The sequence below is a fragment of the Heteronotia binoei genome, chromosome 14 (genome assembly GCF_032191835.1).
Source record: "Heteronotia binoei isolate CCM8104 ecotype False Entrance Well chromosome 14, APGP_CSIRO_Hbin_v1, whole genome shotgun sequence".
In the NCBI taxonomy this organism is placed as follows: domain Eukaryota; kingdom Metazoa; phylum Chordata; class Lepidosauria; order Squamata; family Gekkonidae; genus Heteronotia; species Heteronotia binoei.
The window spans coordinates 61717618-61736841 of record NC_083236.1 but is presented as its reverse complement, the minus strand read 5'-3'; the positions used below and the strand labels follow the sequence as shown (position 1 = coordinate 61736841).

At 46.9% G+C, this 19224-nt stretch overlaps 1 non-coding gene and 1 pseudogene across 1 annotated transcript; both read left to right on the top strand.

The window, feature by feature from the left end:
- The first annotated feature begins 2129 nt into the window (after positions 1-2129).
- Positions 2130-2204, top strand: TRNAN-GUU (transfer RNA asparagine (anticodon GUU)). Its single transcript has one exon. It is a non-coding gene; the product is annotated as a tRNA-Asn (tRNA).
- Positions 2205-9685: 7481 nt separating this feature from the next.
- LOC132582317 (armadillo repeat-containing protein 10-like) lies at positions 9686-18761 on the top strand (annotated as a pseudogene).
- The last annotated feature ends 463 nt before the right edge of the window (positions 18762-19224 follow it).

The window sequence follows — 19224 nt, the reverse complement described above, 5'->3', positions numbered from 1 at the left end:
ACTATAGAACTATGCTTGACTACAGAATTACGCTTGTCTGTAGAACTATGCTTGACTATAGAACTATGCTTGACTACAGAATTACGCTTGTCCGTAGAACTATGCTTGACTATAGAACTATGCTTGACTACAGAATTATGCTTGTCTGTAGAACTATGCTTGACTACAGAATTATGCTTGACTGCAGAATTATGCATGTCTGTAGAACTATACTTGACTGCAGAATTATGCTTGTCTGTAGAACTATGCTTGACTATAGAACTATGCTTGACTACAGAATTACGCTTGTCTGTAGAACTATGCTTGGCTATAGAACTATGCTTGACTACAGAATTATGCTTGTCTGTAGAACTATGCTTGACTACAGAATTATGCTTGACTGCAGAATTATGCATGTCTGTAGAACTATACTTGACTGCAGAATTATGCTTGACTATAGAACTATGCTTGACTACAGAATTATGCTTGTCTGTAGAACTATGCTTGACTCTAGAACTATGCTTGACTACAGAATTACGCTTGTCTGTAGAACTATGCTTGGCTATAGAACTATGCTTGACTACAGAATTATGCTTGTCTGTAGAACTATGCTTGACTATAGAACTATGTTTGACTACAGAATTATGCTTGTCTGTAGAACTATGCTTGACTACAGAATTACGCTTGTCTGTAGAACTATGCTTGGCTATAGAACTGTATGAGCAAATGTACTAATTGCTTTGCTTTTCTATATATATTTTAAACCTTCTGTCTGGTGGAGAAGCTTGGAGTCTGATAAAATTTATTTGTGTAGCCTGAAAACCTAATTTGGTCATAGGTATGAGTTTCGGAAAACTACAAGTTGTTTGGGTTACTGATGGTACAAAAGGTGTACAAAAATAAATCCCGCCACAATGTCAAAAACTTTCCATTTTAATTCCCACCTGACAGAAGCCCAAGAGTTTCTTTTAAGAGACCACAGAAGGGATGCTCCAGTCTCAGCCATGCGCGGTGATACTGCTCCAGGCTTCAAGGCTCTTTGGCCAGGTTTTCTCTTGAGTCCAACAAGGTTCTTTAAAGAGCAAGAATGCTGACTTTTCTGAATTGGGTGCTTGACCCTCATTAATATTCGCAGGCAAGAGAATACATCAAAGGGAGAACAAAGTTTATAGTTTGGAACGAGGATTTAGCAAAGGATTAACGCAAAGCTACCTCACCGGAACTCAAAACTAGGATTAATCTTCAGATGTCAAGGGACTGAAGAGGCTATTAACGTAGCAAAGGGTTAACGTTTCCCCTCCCCAATCCAATACCAGCAAATGCTTTCATACTGTCCATCTTCTTCCGTCTAAATGATCAGTTTAATGCAATACAATCTCAATCTAAATGCAGGCCCAGGGCGAAATGGCTCGTGCCCCCATGTGGTGTGACATCGGTGGTTTACTATTATTCGTGTTTGTATGTTCCAGATCGCGTTGTGTCCCATTGGCATTAAATGGAGTTAGCATTTTACTGGGTGTAGACGTCAGTTGATTGGATTTTTTCTTTTCTTTTTTTTTGGTTAGGATTTTGAATTTCTTGTGGTGCCTGCTGTTTCGATGCAAAAATCTCCTTTTCAGTTTCACGACCCATCATTCTTTACTGTCGTGCCAGTTCATCTTGGTGTGCACCAAATTTCCCCCAAAAAATCTTGGTGTGCACCAAATTTCCCCAAAAGATGTATGCATTTTTCCCCAGTTATTTTTGTGTCAATATATCAGCATTCTAGATTACAAATGGGAAGAACACAAGAGGGAGGAGCAAGCCCATCCCCCTGCTAAACCCCCCCTTCCACTGCCCTCTGCTCTGTTTCCCTCCCTTATCTCCACCTATTTCTCCTCCTATAGTCCTCCTAAGGCATGAAAACTTTGACTCAATGTTGGACATCATTGTGGGTTGCTGTGGAAACCCCAAAGGAATCCCAATTCCGTTTCCCCTTGATGTCTGCACATAGGCAGACATTGCTTAAAAAATGTGGGAAGGGTTTTCTTGCCTTTTTTTTTAAAATGATTTTTCTGCATAACCTGCATTTTTAGAACCCCAAGGTGTAGCTATTACATATAGGGATATCTGTAAGGCATGTAGAATACACATACATAAGAACATAATGGGGAGGGATGGTGGCTCAGTGATAGAGCATCTGCTTGTTAAGCAGAAGGTCCCAGGTTCAATCCCCGGCATCTCCAACTAAAAAGGGTCCAGGGAAATAGGCGTGAAAAACCTCAGCTTGAGACCTTGGAGAGCCACTGCCAGTCTGAGTAGACAATGCTGACTTTGATGGATCAAGGAGGGTCTGATTCAGTATAAGGCAGCTTCATATGTTCATACAAACAGGGCTTTTTTTGTAGCAGGAACTCCTGTGCATATTAGGCCACACACCCCAGATGTAGGCAATCCTCCAAGAGCTTACAGGGCTCTTCTTACAGGATCTACTGTAAGCTCCAGGAGTATTGGCTACATCAGGGGTGTGTGGCCTAATATGCAAAGGAGTTCTTGCTAAAACAAAAAAAAATCCCTGCATACAAATACCACACAGAAAACATACAACTCTCAGAGACAATGCTAACACGTCTCCAAATCCCACAATAACAACAAAAACCCCCAGAGAAGCGAAGTGGTTCTCCTAAATCGAAACGAAGACGAAAAGAAACAAAAAGGGGAATATTCGCTCATCCTCATTAAGGGCACAGGAGCGGGCAAGGACGTGTTGTTTTCTGGTAAGCTGGCAACCCCCGCTCGTAATTGTCAGTACCGCGGTCTCCGAACAATGCTCAGATTTCCTGGGGTACGAAAGCTGGCTTTTAAAAATCCATTCTGCGCTCGGAAGCCGCGAGGAAATGTAAGCCATTTAAATGAGCTAAATCAGCGAAAAAGAAGGTTGGAAACAGACCCGACTGAGTGGGACTGGAAGCGTGCGAACACATGCCTCGCTCTTGCATTCACTTCTAATTACTTATTATGGATCCCAGACTGACCACCCCCCTGCAGCCTTTGGTCTCTGCAGAGCAATTGCAAGTTGCTTGGGGGGGGTGAATTTGACTCGAAGAGAAGCAGCTCGAGGCTGGGCCAGAGAACATTGCGCTTCTGAGGTCTGCTGAAACTGGAGCTTCCACTCTGCACTAAATAATTTTCTTCTGGCTTGCTGTGAAAATTTATAGCGTTCAATAGCCTTCCGCTGCGTTTCATTTTATCCCTGCGGAGGCCTGTTCTTGTAGGCCCACGTCTGTGGCTGTGGTGGTAAACATATATATGGTACTTATTTAAGACACCTTTAAAGGCTTCTCGCTGTGCCCAGAAATTATAACTGTACTTCTTTGCATATCCCCCTGGCCATTTTTGTTTGCTTCTTGTTCGCTACTGAAGAACTAAATTGAGTCTTTTCTTTTCTTCATTGGAACAGAGGGACAATCACTGTAACCTTCAATGGCATTCAAGTGCAAGTGCTGAGACATATTTGGGATGTCCAGACGCACAGTATAATCAGTTGTCGCTGCTGTTTCATACCGGATTAAAAGTGGCTGATCAGACAGCAACATCTGCCTCCCAGTATTAACTCGTAGTAGCAACCCCACCCCCCAATCCCTTCTTGGAACTGGAGTATTTTGTTACCTGCTCCTTTGCAGTTTTTGAGTTCTCTGGTTTCACCTCATGGTTTCCCCAGTTTGGTGTGAAGAGCCAGTTTGGTGTGGAGAGCCAGTTTGGTGTAGTGGTAAAGTGTGCAGACTCTTATCTGGGAGAACCAGGTTTGATTCCCACTCCTCCACTTGCAGCTGCTGGAATGGCTTTGGGTCAGCCATAGCTCTGGCAGAGATTGTCCTTGAAAGGGTGGTTGAAAGAGCCAGTTTGGTGTAGTGGTTAAGTGTGCGGACTCTTATCTAGGAGAACCGTGTTTGATTCCCCACTCCTCCACTTGCACCTGCTAGCATGGCCTTGGGTCAGCCATAGCCCTGGCAGAGGTTGTCCTTGAAAGAGCAGCTGCTGTGAGAGCCCTCTCTAGCCCCACCCACCTCACAGGGTGTCTGTTGTGGGGGAGGAAGGGAAAGGAGATTGTGAGCCGCTCTGAGACTCTTCAGAGTGGAGGGTGGGATATAAATCCAATATCTTCATCTTCATCTTCTTCATCTGGATAGTTCTCGACCAACTTCTGGATGTCTGAAGGCTGTCCCGGAGCAAAAGAAGCCTCAGACATCCGGTTTACGGTCGCCATTTTTTTAACTACTTAGCGATATGCACATAACTGCATAACCACATAATGTTTTAACCTATGTGCATGTGTGCATATGCGCATAACAGGCATAAAAGTGGAGAAAAACTGCATGGTGCCATCGTGTGGATGGCAGAAGACGGTTTCACCGCGGAGTGATTCGAATTGCAGTATGGCAGTCTGATCGATAATATCTGGAACAAAGATATTCGGAACAGAACCGGGTCAGTTTAACACCGACTCAACACACTGTGTGAACAGGGCCATTGGGTGCTTTTACATTCAGTTTGATCCAGGGTTTTAGAGTCTTCAAATCGCCTGCCACTGTTCCGATTTAATTATTTTCCTTTTACATTTAAGAGTTTCAATTGGGGGGGGGGGTGGTCTCTGATCAGAGGGCAGACGGAATACCAGTGCTTAGTTAAATGCATACGATCGCTTGAAAATCGTGTCAACATGGCAAAAACAATACAAATTTAAATTACTAGATGAGGCAAGCAATGATATGTAAAAATTTCAATTGCTGTCAGTTCTCATGCCAATTACTGCACCTTGTGGTGGCTTTCAGAGGAGTCTTTCAAAATGCACGAAAACTTCTACAATACAAGTTTGAAATACCTGTGCAGAAAAACTAGTGCAGAGAAAAACATTGCAGCAGCAGCTCCGAAACTCATCTCACTGAAACAAATGTAGATGCTTCGGGCAGCAACGATGCAAAACAGCTGTGAGAATGTTAGGCAATGTAAAAGGCGAGTTTCCAATGCGGTGATAGAGAGTCGCAAACTGCCAGTGTAAAAACACCGATGTCATATGCATATCACAGGTTAACAGCAAATCATACATCAGAAAATGGATGATAACAGACGGGCATTTTTGGGCAGATGGGAGGCGTCTCAAATTGGGACGGCTCAAAAAGAGCCATCCTGAAGCCTCCACATGCTCCCCCGTTTGAGTATGGGACGAAGTGAGTACAGGACAAGGACGGGGTGAGTAGGGGGTGAGGACAGGACGAGGACGGGCAGCAGATGTTTGTGTGTGGAAGGATTTGTGGGGTCAATTTCAGAGGCGCCTATGAGTCGGCCCAAACCGCCAGTCTGTAATCACCCGGTGAGTCAATCAAGACTAACGGCAACAACACTTCGAATGGATGTCAGTACGCACGACGAAGCTAGCTGAAGTGTTCTTTCTCTCTGAAATAGCTTTAACGTTAAGAAATGTTACCCTGAAGTTAACTCATTTACAATGCTAGCATCTTTTCATGGTTCCATCTCCCAGGGCATGAGAAGAGTCCCAGCTGGAGCAGGCCAATAGTCTGTCTAGTCCAGCATCTTGTCCCACACAGTGACCAACCAGTTCTTCTGGATGACCAAGAACAGGACATAGAGGCTGAGGCCTTCCCCCGATGTTGCCTCCTGGCTCTGGGATTCAGAGGAATAGTGAATGAGGAGGTTCTCCTCAGCCACCATAGCTAGTAGCCACTGACGGATCGATCCTCCATGAATCTATCTAATCCCCTTTGAAAGCTGCTTAAGAACATAAGAACATAAGAGAAGCCATGTTGGATCAGGCCAATGGCCCATTCAGTTCAACACTCTGTATCACACAGTGGCCAAAATACACACACACAGTGGCTAATAGCCACTGATGGACCTCTGCTCCATATTTTTATCCAATCCCTTCTTGAAGCTGACTATGCTTGTAGCCGCCACCACCTCCTGTGGCAGTGAGTTCCACATGTTAATCACCCTTTGGGTGAAGAAGTACTTCCTTTTATCCGTTCTAACCTGACTGCTCAGCAATTTCATTAAATGCCCACGAGTTCTTGTATTGTGAGAAAGGGAGAAAAGGACTTCTTTCTCTACTTTCTCCATCCCATGCATAATCTTGTCAACCTCTATCATATCACCCCGCAGTCGACGTTTCTCCAAGCTAAAGAGCCCCAAGCATTTTAACCTTTCTTCATAGGGAAAGTGTTCCAAACCTTTAATCATTCTAGTTGCCCTTTTCTGGACTTTTTCCAATGCTATAATATCTTTTTTGAGGTGCGGTGACCAGAATTGCACACAGTATTCCAAATGAGACCGCACCATCGATTTATACAGGAGCATTATGATACTGGCTGATTTGTTTTCAGTTTCCTTCCTAATAATTCCCAGCATGGTGCTGGCCTTTTTTATTGGAATCACACACTGTCTTGACATTTTCAGTGAGTTATCTACCACAACCCCAAGATCTCTCTCTTGGTCAGTCTCTGCCAGTTCACACCCCATCAACTTGTATTTGCAGCTGGGATTCTTGGCCCCAATGTGCATTACTTTGCACTTGGCCACATTGAACCTCATTTGCCACGTTGACGCCCACTCACCCAGCCTCAACAGATCCCTTTGGAGTGCCTCTCAACCCTCTCTGGTTCTCACCACCCTGAACAATTTAGTGTCATCCGCAAACTTGGCCACTTCACTGCTTACTTTATTCCTATGACCATCATTCCATCCCCTGGCAGTGAATCCCACATTTCAACCACTCTCTGTGTAAAGGAAGTACTTCCTCTTGTCCATCTTGAACCTACTGCCCATCAGCTTCATTGGATGTCCTCAGGTTCTAGATAAAACTGCAGAGTCATCACAGTGGAATGGATTGTCCCCTGGAGGTTCAGGGGATATCTTGCCTTTGCTCATGGAGGAGAGGTGGGGGTCACTGCTGAAGGGAGCCAGTTTAGTGTAGTGGTTAAGTGCGCAGACTTGATTCCCCCCTCCTCCACTTGCAGCTGCTGGAATGACCTTGGATCAGCCATAGCCAGGGCTTTTTTTTTTGTAGCAGGAACTCCTTTGCATATTAGGCCACACGCCTCTGCTGTAGCCAATCCTCCTGGAGCTTACAGTAGGCCCTGTACTAAGAGTCCTGTAAGCTCTTGGAGGATTGGCTACATCAGGGGGGCATGGCCTAATATGCAAAGGAGTTCCTGCAACAACAACAAAAAGCCCTGGCCACAGCTCTCACAGAGCTGTCCTTGAAAGAGCAGCTTCTGTGAGAGCTCTCTCAGCCCCACCTCCCTCACAGGGTGTCTGTTGTGGGGGAGGAAGGTAAAGGAGATTGTAAGCCACTCTGAGATTCAGAGTAAAGGGTGGGGTATATATCCAATATCTTCTTCTTCTACTACTTGGCAGCTTTTAGGATTTTCTGTAACCCTAACAAATGTGCTATCCTACATTAAGAGCCAAAGTAATCAGCAATGAAGGGTGGTAGTCTAGAAATTGTGTACACAGTCCAATAGTAGAATACGAATCAGCCGCTATGCTTTAAATGCTTTGAGAGTCTATTTCTTTTGCCTGTAAAAGAAAGGAAATCTGTTTTCTCTGGACCAGTTCAGAAATTGATAATTGTCCCGTCCATGCTGAGCTCACAAATTGTGTAGGTTCATCACCACATATATGGGTTTGGGGAGATCTCTGGGGTGAGTGAAGTTTTGATCTTCACAAGCACCGTGCTCAAAAATCGTTTTTACCTTACTCCTGCCCAGATTTTCCTCATGACTGAGTCTTTCATACGCCTGCATTTGTGGATTTGTTTCACAATTTAAAATGAACAGTCTTTGGAATGGTTTTTAGGATTGCCAACTCCAGGCTGGGAAATTCCTGAAATTTAGAAACAGATCCTTGGGAAGGTGGGTTTTGGGGAGAGGGAGGGAAGGAACCTCAGTGGGATATGATGTCATAGTGTGGGGCGGGGGGCAAACTTGCTTAACATAAGATCTACATAAAATAAACATCAAATGTTTGAGAGCTGCAAGGAAGGGAGGGAGGAAGGAAGGAAAATAGATGTGGGACGAGGGAGGAAGAGGGGCTTTCAAGGCAAATGAGAAGTAGAGGGGGTTTGAGAGCCAGTTTGGTGTAGTGATTAAATGCGCGGACTCTTATCTGGAGAACCGGGTTTGATTCCCCACTTCTCCACTTGCACCTGCTAGCATGGCCTTGGATCAGCCATAGCTCTGGAAGAGGTTGTCCTTGAAAGGGCAACTGCTGTGAGAGCCCTCTCCAGCCCCACTCACCTCACAGGGTGTCTGTTGTGGAGGAAGAAGGTAAAGAAGATTGTGAGCTGCTCTGAGACTCTTCGGAGTGGAGTGCGGGATATAAAGCCAATATCATCTTCTTCTTAAGTGCATGAACTCTTATCTGGGAGAACTGGGTTTGATTCCCCACTCCTCCACTTGCAGCTGCTGGAATGGCCTTGGGCAATATCATCATCTTCTTCTTCTTTGCCGTCCTCTGCAGAGTCTTCCTTGATGGTCTCCTTTCCAAGCAGACACCCTGCTTAGCTTCTAAGATCTGATGAGACTGGGCTATTTAATGCTGCCTTCCCTCTTGGCCATGAACACAGAAAGCTTTAAACTAGGATTAGACAAATTAACAGAGAGGTCCAACAGTGTCTTCTAGCCATGGTGACTAAAGGGAACCTCCACATTCAGAGGGAGTAAATCTCTGAACACCAGAGCCAGGAGAAAACACCAGGGGAAGGCCTTGGCCTCTACTTCTTGTTGTTAGAACTCCAAAGAAGCTGGTTGACCACTGTGTTGAGGCAAGATGCTGGACTAGATGGACCACAGGTCTGGTCCAGCAGGACTCTTGTTGCCTGACATCCAGAGGAACTGGTTGACCACTGTGTTGAGACAGGATGCTGTACTAGATGGGCCACTGACCTGATCGAGCCAGGGTCTTCTCACGTTTTTGTGTATAGAATGTTTTCAATAAAACTGAAAACAACGTTGAATGTTCAATTAAAAAATGAACATTTTTTTTTCACATCTTCAAAGGTGAAGTTGGGGTTGCCAGGACTGACTCAAGAAATATCTGGGGACGTTAGGAGTAGAGCCAGGAGACTTTGGGGGAGGAGCCAGAAACAAGGTTGTGGCAAGCATGATGGAACTTCAGGGGGAGTTCTGGCCATCATGCTAAAAGGGACCACATTGCTTTAGAATGCCTTCCCTCCATTTGGAAATAATGGATAGGGGCACCTTCCTTGTGGGCTCATAGAACTGGAACCCCTGGTCCAATCTTTTTGAAACTTGGGAGGGGGGTGTTTTGTGGAGAGGCACCAGATGCTATACTGAAAATTTGATGCCTGTCCCTCAAAAACACCCCCCACGAGCCCGCAATACCCATGGATTGATTCTTCATTATACCCTATGGGGATGTGGAGTGCCCAGCAGACATTTCCTTTCCCTTCCCCGCTTTCTGATGACCTTGAAGCAGGGGGAGGGCCTCCAAACTGAGGGATCATCTGCCAGCAACTGGGGACTATGCAACCCAGAGAGAGAAATGCGGAAATTGGAGCAGGAAATCAAAGCCAAAAAAAAGCCTCTCCGAAAACCAGCCTCACAAAATTAATACACAATGTCTATGAAAAGTAGAAATTCTCTTGTACAAAGACATGCATATAAATATGAACAAGAGCATCTGTTCCCCCATGCCCAAAATCTTGCAACACGCAGTCGACGTGACTTCTCCAGTAAGAAGAGGTAGGGAGACAATCCCAAGAAGTGAGTTTCTCCACAAGAGTCCACCGCTCAAAAAAGAATAATTGTCCACCGCAGCTTGGCAGTTAATCACACGACGAGATCGCACTTGAACTCCCGTTTCACTTTGGCTTCGATGAGCTTCCAACGATTATTCTCAGAAGAATTCAAAACACAACCAGGGGGTGGAATTCTAGCAGGAGCTCCTTTGCATATTAGGCCACACACCCCTGATGTAGCCAATCGCCCAAGAGCTTACAAGGCTCTTTTTTGTAAGCTCTTGGGGGATTGGCTACATCAGGGGTGTGCGGCCTAATATGCGAAGGAGCTCCTGCAAGAATTCCACCCCTGAACACAACACAGTTGCTTCCGTACGCTTACACCCATTGCTACAATGGATAGGCTAAATCTCACCTTACATCACAAGTGTCCACTGTTCAAAGCGACATTCCTCGTGTATCCGTGAAAGGAACAGGAAGATAAATAGGACTGGTTCGTCGTTCAGTAGTGATGGATGTGGGAATCAAGCCCCGGTTGTGCATTTTGGAAGAATACTGGAGGAAACTTTCTGTTATCTGCCTACATTTGATGGTCTCCGCAGTCATAACGTTTCAATGGAACAGTAAAGTTAGTGAGGCATGAAAGCAATCTTCATTCCTGTACCCAGGCTGAATGTCTTTTAATCAAGCTTTGCTATTTAAAAAAAAAATAACAAGCTGAAGGCCTCTTGTTGTGCATGTGGACTCATGCAATACGTTTTGCCAGGGTTCCTGCCTGGTTCATTGGAGCTGTCTGTACTAAGCTTGGGGACCTCAGGAACAATGGCCAGTAGGATCCAAATCCCTGCTGCCCTGGTCCAATCACAGGCCCCTTGCTGGTTCAAATGACCCAATGGTGTTCTAGCGTGGGAACCTGGAACTATGAAGAAAGGTTAAAACGCTTGGGGCTCTTTAGCTTGGAGGAACGTCGACTGCGGGGTGACATGAGAGAGGTTGACAAGATGATGCATGGGATGGAGAAGGTAGAGAAAGAAGTCCTTTTCTCCCTTTCTCACAATATAAGAACTCGTGGGCATTCGATGAAATTGCTGAGCAGTCAGGTTAAAACTGATAAAAGGAAGTCCTTCTTCACCCAAAGGGTGATTAACATGCGGAATTCACTGCCACAGGAGGTGGTGGCAGCTACAAGCATAGCCAGATTCAAGAAGGGATTGGATAAAAATATGGAGCAGAGGTCCATCAGTGGCTATTAGCCACAGTGTGTGTGTGTGTGTGTGTGTGTGTGTATTTTGGCCACTGTGTGATACAGAGTGTTGGACTGGATGGGCCATTGGCCTGATCCAACATGGCTTCTCTTATGTTCTAATGTGACACAGAGTGTTGGACTGGATGGGTCATTGGCCTGATCCAACATGGCTTCTCTTATGTTCTTACGTTCTTATGAACTGTATATAGTTGGCCCCGTTAGCCCAGTTCTCCAGACTTAGAGTTCAGCCGCTACTAAAAAAGGTAGTCCCCTGTGTAAACACCAGTCGTTTCCGACTCTGGGGTACCATCTCATCATGACGTTTTCATAGCATACATTTTTTTATGGGCTGGTTTGCCATTGCCTTCCCCAGTCCACCCCCCCCCCCCCAAGCAAGCTGGGTACTCATTTTACCGACCTCGGAAGGATGGAAGGCTGAGTCCACCTTGAGTCGGCTACCTGAACCCAGCTTCCACCGAGATTGAACTCAGGTCGTGAGCAGAGAGCTCCGACAGCAGTACTGCAGCTTTACCGCTCTGCGCCGCAGGGCTCTTTCAGCCGCTACTATGTTGTCCTAAACAAAAAAAGAGCTATGTTCACTGCGACCGCATCTCTTTCATGCGTTGAACCCACTATATTATATCTCCTCCCGCTTAAAGCATCTTCACACAACCAGAGAGAGCCTTGGATCAGCGTCTCAGGCTGATTTCATTGCTTGCATTTTCAGTAGCCATACAGAGAAGATTCAGCAGTAAGGCCACCGGGAAGTGAGAGCGGGTTGCTAGGCAAAGTTCCAGAACACTTGCTCAGATCCATTTAACTCGCAATTGTCATATTTCAATTAGGGCCCCGCATTGACTAGCTGATGGATTGGTTAGGCTCGTCTAGGTTTATGTTTATTTGATTTCTATCCTGCTCCATTTCCTGCTAGCTAATAAACTATCCACAAAACACGTACATTAGATGGCAACATATGTCTGTCCCACAAGGTAGGTTGGGTGGCTGAAATACAAGCCACATTCCTCTCACAGGAGATTTTAACATAGGGAAGAAGGAGGAGGAGGAGGAGGCTAGATGGCCATCTGTCGGTAATGTGGACCCTATGAATTTAGGGGAAGGTATTTGTGAATTTCCAGCATTGCGCAGGGGGTTGGACTAGATGACCCCTGGAGGTCCCATCCAACTCTATGATTCTAGGAGGAGGAGGAGATTGGCTTTATGCCCCACCCTTTACTGCTCAGAGTGGCTTACAATCTCCTTTCCCTTCCTCTCCTCACAGCAGACACCCTGTGAGGTATGTGGGGCTGAGAGAGCTCCGAGAGGACTGCTCTTGAGAAAGTAGCTCTTTCCAGAACTGTGACTGACCCAGAGAGTCACTCAACAGGTGCAAGTGGAGGAGTAGAGGATCGAACCCGGTTCTCTCAGACTAGAATCCACACACTTAACCACTACACCAAACTCGATCTCAGGGAAGGGGAAGAGGCCACTGATTTCTCTAACCATTGCTGTCTTCAACCATGTGCCTGGTGGAACATCTCAGTATCACAAGCCCTGTGAAACTAAGCCAAGTCCCACAGGGCCCAGATAACCAGGCTTCATATTCAGCAGGAGCACAGCTCCTGAACCTTTCTGACAGTTCGCCCTCTTCCTCCCCACCTACCTACCTTGTCCATTGTATAGTAGGTGCAGCTGCATAACAATCTCTGGATTAGAAGAGCGGGCAGCCAACCAGCCACCAGGAGCTTTGCCACGCCCCCGGCAGCCCTCAGTAACTCCTGGAGAAGCCCCACACCACCCTTTCTCCACTTCTTATGTGATTTTGTGCGGCGGGTGGCTTGCTGGCCTTTTGACTGGGGGGGGGCAGATGGCCAAGACGAGCCCCAGGTGAGCGAGGACTGATTGGCCGGGCTGGATCTCTAGCTAGCCCAAGCAGGCCTCGTTCAGCTGGGGCTCTCCTTTCTTGCATCGAGTTGCTTTTGGCTGGGGGGGGGTGGCATATGTTAATGCGTTATGCTAATGAGCTCTGCCACCTATTTTTCTACAAAACGACCCCTGAGAGTAGTTGTTGCTGAACCCAAATGCCCCTCTCAATGTCAATTTCTCATTTGCACTGAGTGACACAACGTCTCTCTCTAGAGAGCCAGTTTGGTGTAGTGGTTAAGTGTGCGGACCGTTATCTGGGAGAACCGGGTTTGATTCCCCACTCCTCCACTTGCAGCTGCTGGAATGGCCTTGGGTCAACCATAGCTCTTGCAGGAGTTGTCCTTGAAAGGGTAGCTGCTTTGAGAGCCCTCTCAGCCCCGCCTACCTCACAGGGTGTTTGTTGTGGGGGAGGAAGATAAAGGAGATTGTAAGCTGCTCTGAGACTCTCAAGAGGAGGGTGGAATATAAATCCAATTTCTTCTTCTTCTTTTTCTTCTCAGAATCAGGGTTACAAGAAGGGTCATGCCATTCTATGCTGCTACTCTGCTTGCCTCCTGTAAAACCTATAGGGAGCCATGACCTTTTCCCATCTCAGATCCTCGCTCTCATTCGCAGAGACCTCAGCAGATAGGATAGCCCCGTCCCCTTTAATAATTGCTTCTTGCTCAGATACTGCACAGAGCTGTTGGATTTGGGGGACTCAAATTCACACACTGCTACCATTTATCAATCATCAGCCAAGGTCTGGGGGTTAACCTTTAAGGCCTTGAGTTTACAAGATTATGCCTGGGATAGAGAAAGCAGAGAAAGAAGTACTTTTCTCCCTTTCTCACAATACGAGAACTCGTGGACATTCAATGAAATTGCAGAGCAGTCAGGTTAGAATGAATAAAAGGAAGTACTTCTTCACCCAAAGGGTGATTAACGCATGGAATTCACTGCCACAGGTGGTGGTGGCAGCTACAAACAGACAGCTTCAAGAGGGGATTGGATAAGCATATGGAGCAGAGGTCCATCAGTGGCTATTAGCCACCGTGTATTGTTGGAACTCTCTGGAGCAGTGATGCTCTGTATTCTTGGTGCTTGGGGGGGCGGGCAGCGATGGGAGGGCTTCTAGTGTCCTGGCCCCAATGATGGACCTCCTGATGGCACCTGGGTTTTTTTGGCCACTGTGTGACACAGAGTGTTGGACTGGAGGGGCCATTGGCCTGATCCAACATGGCTTCTCTTATGTTCTTCTGTGACACAGAGTATTGGACTGAATGGGCCATTGGCCTGATCCAACATGGCTTCTCTTATGTTCTTATGACTGGTCAGGGACGAAGATATCTGCAGGATTCTCTCCTCTGGTATGTCCCTGGGACAGCATTACACTCTTTGGATAGCAATCTGCTGATGATCCCTTGTCCCAAAGATAACCAGCTGTCCTTGACCAAGGTGAGGGCCTTTTTGGTCCTGGCCCTCACCTGGTAGAACTTCCTGCCTAATACTATTGGGGCCCAGCAGGAACTCATTTGCATATTAGGCCAAATCCCCTGATGCCAATCCAGCCAGAACTATGTTCCTGGGCGTTCCTGCTTAAAAAAGGCCCTGATCTTATGCAATTCCACAGGGCTTATAAGGCAGAGATGTTCTGCCAGGCTTTTGGTTGAGGACAGCAACGGTTTCCGTTCTGGCTGGCACCCTCTCCTTGCTCTCCAGATTTGTTTTGTTCCTCCTCTTTCCCTGCCCACGAGCTGGCCAAGCAGTCAGAATGGGATTCTTTCAAACCTGTTGTGCGTATTTTATTTTTATGGTTTTCTGTGTTTCTATCTACTGTTGTCCATCGCCCACAGCCCTGCAGCAGCGATTCAGACATTTCACCAATTAATCAATCATTATCTTCTTCTTCATCATCATCATCATCGGTAATTTCGCAGAAAAATAGGTGGTGGAGCTCATTAGCATAACTCATTTGCTTATGCCCCCCCCCCAGCCAAAAGCAACCTGACACACGAAAGGAAAGCCCCAGGAGAGCGAGGCCTGCTTGGGCAGGCTAGAGAACCAGCCAGCCCAAGCAGGCCTCGCTCTCCTGAGGCCCTGCTGGGCTGCCACCCCCTCCACAGTCAAACGTCCTGATACCTGCCTGACTTCAGAAGCTGGCTTCAGCTTTGGCAACGGGCTTGTGGAATTTCAGAAGGTCCCTGATGAGAGGGGGGGGAGGGCTGGTGGGTGGGGCTGCTGCCTGTTATTGTGTTTACAGGAAGAGAAAATAAATGAAGGAGCAAAAGAAGCAGGAGAAAAGAACACAAGAAGAGACTATAATTGCCAAGTCCAGCTCAGGAAATATCTGGAACTTTGGAGGTGGAGCCAGGAGACCTTGGGGGTGGAGCCAGGAACAGGGGTGTGGCAAGTGTGACTCTGAAGGGAGTTCTGGCCATCACATTTAAAAGGACCACAGTCCTTTTAAATCCCTTCCTTCCGTTGGAAATAATGCAGGAGGGTTATGCCAATAAAGGTTCTGTGACTGTGAAAAATAATGCAGGAGGGGTTGCCTTGGGGGGGGGGCTCATAGAATTGGACCCTCTGGTCCAATCTTTCTGAAACTTGGACAAGGGGGGCAGGTTTGAGGTGGGGCACCAAATGCTATGCTGAAAAATTGATGCTTCTGCCTCAAAAAACCACCCCACCCCCCAGAGCCCGATACCTATGGATTGATTATCCATTATTCTCTATGGGGAGTTGGTCTCCATAGGGTATAATGGAGTGCTCAGTGGATATCTCTCCCCCCCACTTTCTGATAACCCCAAAGTGGGGGTAGGGCCTCCAAAATAGGGGATCCCCTGCCCCCAACTGAGGATTGGCATAGGGTTGCCTGGTCTGACTCAGGAAATACCTGGGGACTTTGAGGGTGGAGCCAGGAGCCGGGGTGTGGCAAGCATGATTGAACTCTAAGGGGAGTTCTGGCTTTCACATTTAAAGGGGCCAACCTCCTTTTAAATATATACCTTCCACTGGCAATAATGATGGATGGGGCACCTTCTTTTGGGGCTCATAGAATTGCACCCCCTGGTCCAATCTTTTTGAAACTTAGGGGTTCTTTTGAGGAGAGGCACTGGATGCTATGCTGCAAATGTGATGCCTCTACCTCAATCCACCCCCCCCCCCGGTATAGGGTATAATGAAGTGCCCAGCAGACATTTTCCTCCCCACCTTCTGATAACCCTGAAGCGAGGGGGGGCCCTCCAAACCAGGGGTTTCCCTGCCCCCAACTGGGGATTGGCAACCCTAGAACAGACGCAGGTCCACCTCTTGGGTGGGGAATCCCAGATCACCACCCCAGAGCAGATCGCCATCTTGGGCAATAACATTTTCTTCAGCGCAGGGCAGAAAGATCCCAGCCATCTCCAGCAAGCAGGTGTGGATTTTCTAGTATCTCCCCCACAATCTTGAGGCGAACCACACGCAAAGTCTGATTTATTTACACGCGTCGTCGTCGTCGGAGGATCCTTTAATTTGGGAACAAGCCTTGATCACCCTCAGTCATAACGCTGCCTTCTCTGTCAATCAGGCAATAATTCAAAATTTAGGTGGCCTTTCCATTATTGGAAGCAGGCTTTCCGATCCAGCTACGAATGTCAACGAAAAAGCGCCGGATGCTCTTAATTACTTGGAGTATGCATATTAAAAATCAAGAAGATTGTATTTAGAGCATGAGATGGAGATCTGGAAGAGCTGCATCAGTGGTTAGTTCTTGTAGCCTTTTCTGACATGTCCAGGGAAATGTCAATTGCCACTTTGGGGTCAAGAAGCAATTTTTGGCTATGGATCCTGGAGGGTTTTTGGCCATCTTCTGGGCATGGAACAGAGGTCGCTGTGTGTGTGGAGGGGGGATGTATGTTGTGAATTTCCTGCACTGTGCAGGGGGTTGAACTAGATAACCCTGGAGGTCCCTTCCAACTCCATGATTCTAAGAAGAGCAAAAAAGACATATTTCCAAAATCTGTGGGGAAACCAGTTCCACACCCTTGAACAGGGCCGAATCTACGTATTTTTTTTTGAGTGGGGAAAAAACAAAAAAATGGTGCCCCCACTCAAAAAAATGGGGGGATCCATGGGTGAGCTGACTCCCCCCCCCCATTTAAACACCCCACCAGGGTGTTTAAAGGGAGGGGGGAGCCACAGGGCAAAAGCATGCTATCTGACTCCCCACCCATTTTAAAGACTCTGCTGGCCAGCTGGCCGGTGAGGTCTTCAGGGGTGGAATTCTAGCAGGATCTCCTTTGCATATTAGGCCACACACCCCTGATGTAGCCAATCCTCCAAGATCTTACAGGGCTCTTAGGACAGGGTCTACAGAGAGCCAGTTTGGTGTAGTGGTTAAGTGTGCAGACTCTTATATGGGAGAACCGGGTTTGATTCGCCACTCTTCCACTTGCACCTGCTGGAATAGCCTTGAGTCAGCCATAGCTCTGGCAGAGCTTGTCCTTGAAAGGGTGGTTGGAAGAGCCAGTCTGGTGTAGTGGTTAAATGCGCGGACTCTTACCTGGGAGAACCGGGTTTGATTCCCCACTCCTCCACTTGCAGCTGCTGGAATGGCCTTGGGTCAGCCATAGCTCTGGCAGAGGTTATCCTTGAAAGGGCAGCTGCTGTGAGAGCCCCACCTACCTCACAGGGTGTCTGTTGTGGGGGGAGAAGATATAGGAGACTGTAAGCCGCTCTGAGTCTCTGATTCAAAGAGAAGGGAGGGGTATAAATCTGCAATTCTTCTTCTTCTTCTTCTCTTGAAGGATTGGTTATGTCAGGGGTGTGTGGCCTAATATGCAAAGGAGCTCCTGCTAGAATTCCACCCCTGGAGGTCTTTAAATGCAGGGGGGGGGCATGGGGCTGCTTTTGCTCCCTCATTGCAAGATAGGAGGCAGCAAAAGCAGTCCTTTCTCCCCCCCCCCTCTTGCCCTGAGGGGCACCCGATTCAGCACCCCCCTGGAGATGTCTGGGGCAAATGCCCCCTCTGCCCCCTAGATGTGGCCCTGCCCTTGAACTCTGAGCTGCAGCCGGATGGTATTCGTTTTTCAACCAATACGCCTGCTGCCCTCGACTGTCATTGCATGATAACTAGCTCTGTTCCGTGCTCTCTACGCTTGCTTCTGGATGGAGATGAATGACCGCCGACTCGAGTTCTAAAAGGGCTTGTGAATTTATCAGCAGACCCAGCTGTGACAGAACATCTTCACAGTGCTCAGACACCTTTTCTTTTATCCCTGCTTGATAGCTGCATCATCCTACCCAGAGTCCTCGTGTTTGCCGCAAACTTGACACGACATCTAAAAAAAAAAAAAAACCGGAAGAGAAGGCTTTGGCCTCTCATCACAGTGAAGATTCAATTTTTGCTAGAGATTCAATTTTGCTAGAGAGCCAGTTTGGTGTAGTGGTTAAGTGTGCGGACTCTGACCTGGGAGAACCAAGTTTGATTCCCCACTCCTCCACTTGCATCTGCTGGGTCAATGGATCAGCCATAGCTCTCATGGGAGTTGTCCTTGAAAGGGCAGCTTCTGGGAGAGCTCTCTCAGCCCCACCCACCTCACAGAGTGTCAGTTGTGGGGGAAGGAGATAAAGGAGATTGTAAACCACTCTGAGACTCTGATTCAGAGAGAAGGGCGGGTATAAATCTGCGGTCTTCTTCTTCTTCTTCTTCTTCTTCTTCTTCTTCTTCTTCTTCTTCTTCTTCTTCTTCTTCTTCTTCTTCTTCTTCTATGCTTTGGGGGAATTCAACTCAGTGTGCTCAAAAACTGGCATCTCTGTTCCACCATCATGACACAGAAACCAAGGAACAAGTTGCCAAACTAATAATGCAATGATGATTTACTCGATTGAAATATTAAAATCCACGGGTTATTTCATAGAAAAGGAGGTGCACAACTCATTTGCATATGTCACGCACCGCTGTCATCACCGGAAGGAGTATTAAATTATAGCAGCTCAGCATCTACCTTAAAATTCTTCTTGAATTAGAATTTGTCAGAATCAAACCTGACTCCCATCATACTTTTTAAATGACTTTCTCCCATGTGGCCACAGCGGCGGGATGAAGATTTCCATCTGTCTGCTTTATATTGCTTTGTTTATTTTCCCTTTTTTTTGGGGGGGGGGGTATTAGAAAGTTTGGCATATCTTAGAGTTCAGCAAAATTCTCACAGGGGGGTTGAACAGTGGAGCCCAGAAGCAAGTGTTTGGGGGTGGGGTAAGAAAGAGCACCATAAAATTTAGAGGTTTCGGAGTTCCACTCCTGTGAGCTCCTGCCCAAAATGAGGCCTGTTCAGATCTATATTTTAAACCCTGAATT